The sequence below is a fragment of a genome, unplaced genomic scaffold (genome assembly GCF_019419815.1).
Source record: "Pyrus x bretschneideri cultivar Hongxiangsu unplaced genomic scaffold, Pyrus_bretschneideri_v1 Contig25, whole genome shotgun sequence".
NCBI lineage: Eukaryota > Viridiplantae > Streptophyta > Magnoliopsida > Rosales > Rosaceae > Pyrus > Pyrus x bretschneideri.
In genome coordinates this window covers 434,397-441,172 of record NW_025999557.1, presented here as the reverse complement: position 1 = coordinate 441,172, position 6,776 = coordinate 434,397, and the positions used below count along the sequence as shown (strand labels likewise).

The 6,776-nt window shown below is 37.4% G+C and overlaps 1 long non-coding RNA gene across 3 annotated transcripts; it reads right to left on the bottom strand.

Annotated features, from left to right (window-relative positions):
* On the bottom strand, nt 1–3,769 carry LOC125478633. 3 transcript variants are annotated; one of them, XR_007259427.1, is made up of 6 exons: nt 3,354–3,769; nt 3,174–3,268; nt 2,984–3,054; nt 1,243–2,571; nt 679–1,116; nt 1–377 (listed from the first exon to the last, which is right to left on the bottom strand). It is a non-coding gene; the product is annotated as an uncharacterized LOC125478633 (long non-coding RNA). The 3 variants fall into 3 exon arrangements; XR_007259428.1 differs by lacking the exon at nt 1–377 and having other exon boundaries at nt 551–1,116; nt 1,243–1,384; nt 2,389–2,571; XR_007259426.1 differs by lacking the exon at nt 1–377 and having other exon boundaries at nt 551–1,116.
* Nucleotides 3,770–6,776: the final 3,007 nt, after the last annotated feature.

Sequence of the window (6,776 nt, the reverse complement as noted above, 5' to 3'; positions counted from 1 at the left end):
TTCACAAGTTGAAGCTCAAAGGAAAATTTGAAGACATTAGATATAAATCAAAATGAAATGCTGAAGATTTTGTCGTCTCTGGGCTCCTCCTGTCGTATCTTCATCAATCGTTCCCACTATGATCCGAAGATACTAGAAAGATGAAAAGAAAAATGCAAATCGACGTCGTACGTCCCTGGTTCTTCTTATTAATAAATGGGAGATGATCCAAAGTAATGCCACCTTGTTTATTTCATACCATGAGAAGAATGATGGAGGGACGTCGGGGATGCCAAAGAGATTAGGTTAACTGAGATCGTAGAAGACGTATAGCTTGCTTGGGCTCGTGGTTATGCAAGTCAAGAGACACATCGTCTTCTCTGCACTCAAACCATCACCTGTGAAGCAATCTTATGAGGTGGGGCACCAAAATTTTAGATTGAAACCTTGTTAATTTGATACTTTGATTGAAGGACAAAATATTAATTTCAGTATTAAATTTAATGTTGAAATTTTATATATATATATATATATATATATTTATTTATTATTATTATTTTTTGTTTTTGAAGAGAAACGATAGCTTTTATTGAATCAAAGGAATTTAATCAACAACCATGAGGGCCTCCACAATTGGATCCGGAGGCTTCTCAAACCAACAAAACTCAATAAGTAAAGAATTAGCCAACTTGACCATACCATGTGCCGCAGCATTCGTAGAGCGGCGCACAAAGCAAACTTGTGAATCCACAAAGGCTCGCAAACTATTCTCCGCCAGAAGGTCCATAGGAGCAGACCCCTGGAAATTGTTACCAACAGCTTGAACCACCTGCAACGAGTCACATTCTACAATGATACGCTCCAGCTTCCTTTCCACAGCCCAGCGAATTCCCTCACGGACTGCCAGAAACTCAACCATGGTGGAGCACGATGCAGAGGGTATTTGGCGAACAAACCTCCAGCATAGCTACCAGCTTTGTCACGAAATACACCTCCAACACCGCCCACATTGACCCCAGAAAGGAAAGAACCATCAACATTTATTTTTATCCATCCAGCCGGAGGGGGACTCCAGCGTGACATTGCCTCCAGGGGACGGGAAACAGGACCAGGCCTAGCCTTAATAACCTCAGACATCTGCAAATTAGAAAGATGGGAGACTAAGGACGGGTTCATTACTTTATTCTTCCAAAGTAAGGCGTTTCTAGCACGCCAAATACCATGAATACACATAAGTAGCAAAGCAAACTGATTTGTAGAAACCTGATCCACACAAAGTGATAACCAGTCACAGAAAGAAGCAGACGGCGGAAGACTGAATCTGAAATTTAGATGAGAGGCATCATACACCGCACGAGCAAATGGACAAACAGTGAAAACATCTAGCGCCGACTCCAAAGAGGAACTACAAAATAAACATAGATTATCCACCATAACTAACACCCTTGGTTACCAAATTAGCACAAGTGGGCAAAATGTCTCTGCACGCCCTCCAAACGCACAAAAGAATTTTGCCTGGGATATTAGCCTTCCACAAAGCTTTCCAAACTGAAGCACCCCTCAAAGTTGAGTTTAAACAACATGTTTTATTTTTATTTTTAAATATGAGTACATTATAGATAAAGCAGGTGAATAAATTTTACTTTAAAAAAAGAAGAACATTTTACATAAAAAAAAATTGGGAACATTTTTACATTAAAAATTGGGAAAGATAATCGAACTAGGATATGACACTTTATGCTTGATATGCTAGTTCGATTGTTCTTTCCCTCCTTCCTGGGTTAAAAGAAACAAACGATTTATCATACTTGTTTAATTTGAAAATGTAATGTTGTTTACGAATCACATGATTCACATCTATAGTTCTGTATTTAGTACCATCCTTCATTCCATTAGTGTGGAACTAATTCTCAACACATCCTCTCACAAGTAAAGAATTTCAAGTCTACGCATAGGCAACCCAAATTGGGTGACATGGAGCATGTGTGACCATTAGACTTCACACATGAAATAACCTGCTTTGATACCATAAAAAAAGTTGGGGTTTCATCATAACCAATTGACAATACAAAGAGTAGCCTAACTTCTTGTAAGTCTATGTAAGATCCCTCCTCCCATAAATGTGAAATTTATTCTCAACATGAACGGTTTTGGATTTTTCTATTTTTTTTTTTTCGCAATGATAATCTATGAAAGATGTACTAAATTTTAGACAGTTTAGATTGTTGAAAAAAATTACTCAAGAATTTTTTAGGTTCAAATTAAAACACCCTTCTTTTTCTATACGTAAATAGCGGATGTGTTGCTTGAATTTCATCTCTCTAAAATCTTGTAACATAAATTTCCCACAAAAGAAAGGTTCATCTCAAACCCCAAATGGACAGCATCCCTAACAAAACCAGCATTTACCATGGCATGGCCTCTTCTTTAAGTTCCACTTCTGCTCTGCTCAAATTGGGCTCTTGTTTCTTTCACTCATTTTTTTGAGAAGCTCAAGCTTTTCGGGTCAATTTCATCCACTCGGATCGATATTGTCCTCCCGTTCTCCTCCTCGGTCCATTTGATCGATTCCTTCTCCAGTTGCTTCACAATCTGCAAAACAAAATTTACAAAAGATATGTGAAATTTAAGTTTTCATAAAGCATATGGAGTCATAGTGCATGAAGAAAAAAGAAGCACAACGTCTTAAGCGATCTGTTTTATGATATATGTGCTCTTTTCCATACCAACTAAAGAAAAAACAGTTATATTATTGTGACCAATTTCAATCAATTGTATTTGTGTATGTACAAGGATGAAATGGAAAACCTACTTGAAAATTACAACAGCGATTTCACCACGTGATAAGATTTTCTGATACTAACTTTCATTAACAGCAGAACCAGACTAAATTGTGCATTTGTAAGTTTGAAGTTGAAGCTCAAATGAAAATTTGAACACACTACGTATAAATCAAATGAAATGCTGAAAATTTTGCAACATGAGCTTGATGATAAAGTCATACCAGTCGTCTCCGGGCCCCTCCTGTTGTATCTTCATCATTCGATCCCACTATGACCCAGAGATACTTGAAAGCTGAAAAAAATGCAAACTCATGTTGTCCTTGATTCTTCTTAATAAATGGGAGATCCAAAGTCATTCCATACTGTTAATTTCATTTCAAGAAAAAATGATGGAGGGTCATGATGACCTACCTGGGATGCTAGAAAGATAGGTTAACTGAGATCTTAGAAGACGTATAGCTTCCTTGGGCTCGTGGTTCTGCAAGTCAAGAGACACATCACCCTCACTGCATTCAAATGATCACCTGTTAGGCCATCTTATGAGGCGGAACACACATAACTCGTGGATCAAGAGTAGTGTACATTTCACACCTGATCTGAGCTTGAATAGTATCAATACTATATATTTTTCTCTGAAAAAAGCTCTTTATTTGTAGCAGGACCAGACTAATTGTGAATTTGTAATTCACAAGTTGAAGCTCAAAGGAAAATTTGAAGACATTAGATATAAATCAAATGAAATGCTAAAGATTTTGTCATCTCTAGGCTCCTCCTGTCGTATCTTCATCAATCGTTCCCACTATGACCCGAAGATATTAGAAAGATGAAAAGAAAAATGCAAATCCACGTCGTACGTCCTTGGTTCTTCTTAATAAATGGGAGATGATCCAAACTCATTCCACCTTGTTTATTTCATATCAAGAGAAGAATGATGGAGGGACGTCGGGGATGCCAGAGAGATAGGTTAAAAGATCAGTCCGACGCCGTTCTGCTGGCAATTGACGAAACAAGGGGCAGTATTGAAAAGATAAGGAGTCCTCTTTGCAAATGTTTTTCACCCTGCGAAAATATGCGTAACTTTTAAATCCAAACCCTTCAAAATAATCTAAAGGTTCTGAATGTGCCACGTATTTAATGGTCCAGTTTTCTTGCTCCTTTTCCCCACTCCGTCTCCCTTCATTTTTCCTTTTGCAATCAACAAGTCATGTATTTCCTCGTTGGGCAATGCTAGGGAATATAAATTTATAGATAAAATTTGTATACTAAATTATGTGTTCACAATAGGAATGAACACATTTATCAATGCCTAAGTTATAATCTACTTATCAATTTCCATATTATTTAGTTTATAAAATTTTATCTACTAATTTAGCGTCTCTAGCATTACCCTTTCACACCACGCTATCTCTCTTTCTCTTACCTGCACACCAGAGTGTCAACATTGCTAGAAATGAAGAAATTAAGCTATGGAAATACATAGAGATGTATCGAAGAGGTTTAGAGAGAGAAAGAGAATATTGCAACTGAATCTTTCTATTTCTATTAAGTTAACTATTATAAGGTATTCTAATTATTTGTACTCATACAGCTCATAACAACCTTGAGACAAACCTCAGCAGCCACTAATAACAACACAAGTGGCATCCTCTACATAACTCAAACAACACAATACAAATATCCTTTATATTCTAACATTCCCCCTCAATCTTATGTTGGGAGCCCCATGCATCACATAAGATTGGAACAATGATGGCTGAAAAAAGGAGAACATAAACCTTTGGTAACGATATCTGCATACTGATCAGTAGAAGACACAAACTGAAGTGAAATAACACCTTGTTGGAAACGTTCTTTAACAAAGTGACAATCCACTTCAATATGCTTAGCTTTGGAGTGAAGAACTAGATTAGTTGTCAATGCCATAGCTGAGATATTGTCACAATGTAATATAGGAGGAACATAACTAGGAATATGCAAGTCTTTAAGCAACTGTTGTATCCAAATAATCTCAACAGTAGTACTGGCCATGGCTCTATATTCTACTTCAGTTGAAGAATGACTAAATGTATGTTGCTTCTTAGAACTTCAAGAGATGAGATTGGAACCAAGAAACACCACAAAACCAGTTGTAGACCTTCTATCATTGGGATCACCAGCCCAATCCACATATCTGTATGCCTTAAGATATAAACTTCCAGGCCTAAAACATTGTATACATGTAGATGTGAAACCCAGTGAAAACAAAAAAGAGGTAAACCTGTCATTCCAAGCTCATAGAGCTTGTTTAAGACCATAGAGAGATCTGTGTAATTTGCAAACGTACTAGGGTGATGAACATCAACAAATCCCTAAGGTTAAGACATGTATACTTCCTCCTTAAGAAATCCATGTAAAAAATGCATTTTTTACATCTAGTTGCTTCAATTTCCAACCTTTAGTAGCTGCCAAAGATAACATGAGTCTCACTGTAGTTGGTTTAACCATAGGGCTAAAGGTTTCATAATAGTCTAATCCTGCCTCCTAAGAAAATTCCTTGGCCACCAACCTCGCCTTGTGCTTAGCAATGGAACCATTTGGATGCTTCTTGATCTTATAGATCCACTTGCAACCCACTAAGTTCTTATCAGGAGGTAGAGGAACTAGAGACCAAGTTTGTTGTTGAAATAATGCATCTATTTCCTCTTGCATTGCTTGTTTGCACTCAACATATTTGGAAACTACAGTAAAGGTTTTTTATTCTGTGCTAGTGGTAGACTGAACTGCAACACTGAAAACTTGTTTCTTCTTAGAAATACCAGACTTGGACCTGGTCTGCATAGGGTGACAATTCTAAAAAGAAATGACCACAGGTTGTAAATCTTGAACCTAAGATGTTGTGATATCTGAATTCCAACTCTAATATATGAAAAGACTCAGAAGTTCCAATGGCTAATGCAGTAGCAGTAGAGGAGACAAAATCACCATGTGGGAGAGAACTAGACTGAGTAACTTGGGGTGAGGAAGCAGCTGATTGAAAAATATTTTGTAATGGTATACGGATACAATGGGGTACTGATGAAAAGAATTGGGATGAACAATGTATGGTGGTGAGATATAAGTTTGAGAGGAAGAAGACTGTTTGCTAGAAAGGTGAGACACTGTTGGATAGACATGTCTACAAACTATCAATTCGTGTTTTGAAACATCAAAGCAATGTATCCTTTGTACTGTGCAGCATAACCCAAGAAGATGCACTATGTTGTCTTAGGGTCAAACTCATTAGTCCTATAAGGTTTGAAAAAAGGATAACAAGCACAACCAAAGACCCTTAAATGATCTAATCTAGGTGGAGAGTGAAATAAAACTTCAAATGGTGATTTCATTCCAAGAATAGGTGTAGGCGTCCTATTGATTAGGTAAGTTGCAATAGCGCTAAGCACCCAAACACTCAAACACTCAAGAAGACTCGGAAAACCCTTTGTGTTTTTCGTCAAATCCCGTGAAGAACCACTAAGCACCCCTACATGTGCCGGTTCCTCCATTGCCAAGAGCCAAAACCTTGCAACATTTGTTCATCCAAGATCAAGTCATCGCGACCCTTGGATCAACAACACTACACATCTACACATTTTAGAGATCGAATCAGATGATCAAGTTGTAAAAAGATTGTAACCCTACAAATTCATTAATACAAACAATTTATTTTGTACACGTGTTCTTGTCTCATTTGTCGCAGGATTTTCATGTTTACAACTAGATCTGGCAAGAATTTAATGTTGGAATGTAAGAAGTTAACAAAATGAAAACATGGGTCTAAGATCACAGTACAGTTTGCATCTGCATTCGAAGAAGACAAGTTACCTGCATTTGAAGAAGACACGGATGCTAGGGTTTAAGAAGACAGTCTTCTACTCTGTCTAAGCTACGGACAGCTTTTTGCGTTGAATATAACGTACTTTGTGAGACCAGGGACAAACCTATATATGGTGAATAGGGTTTCTCTGAAACCACCTTTTGTAGTTAAAAGAGAGATAC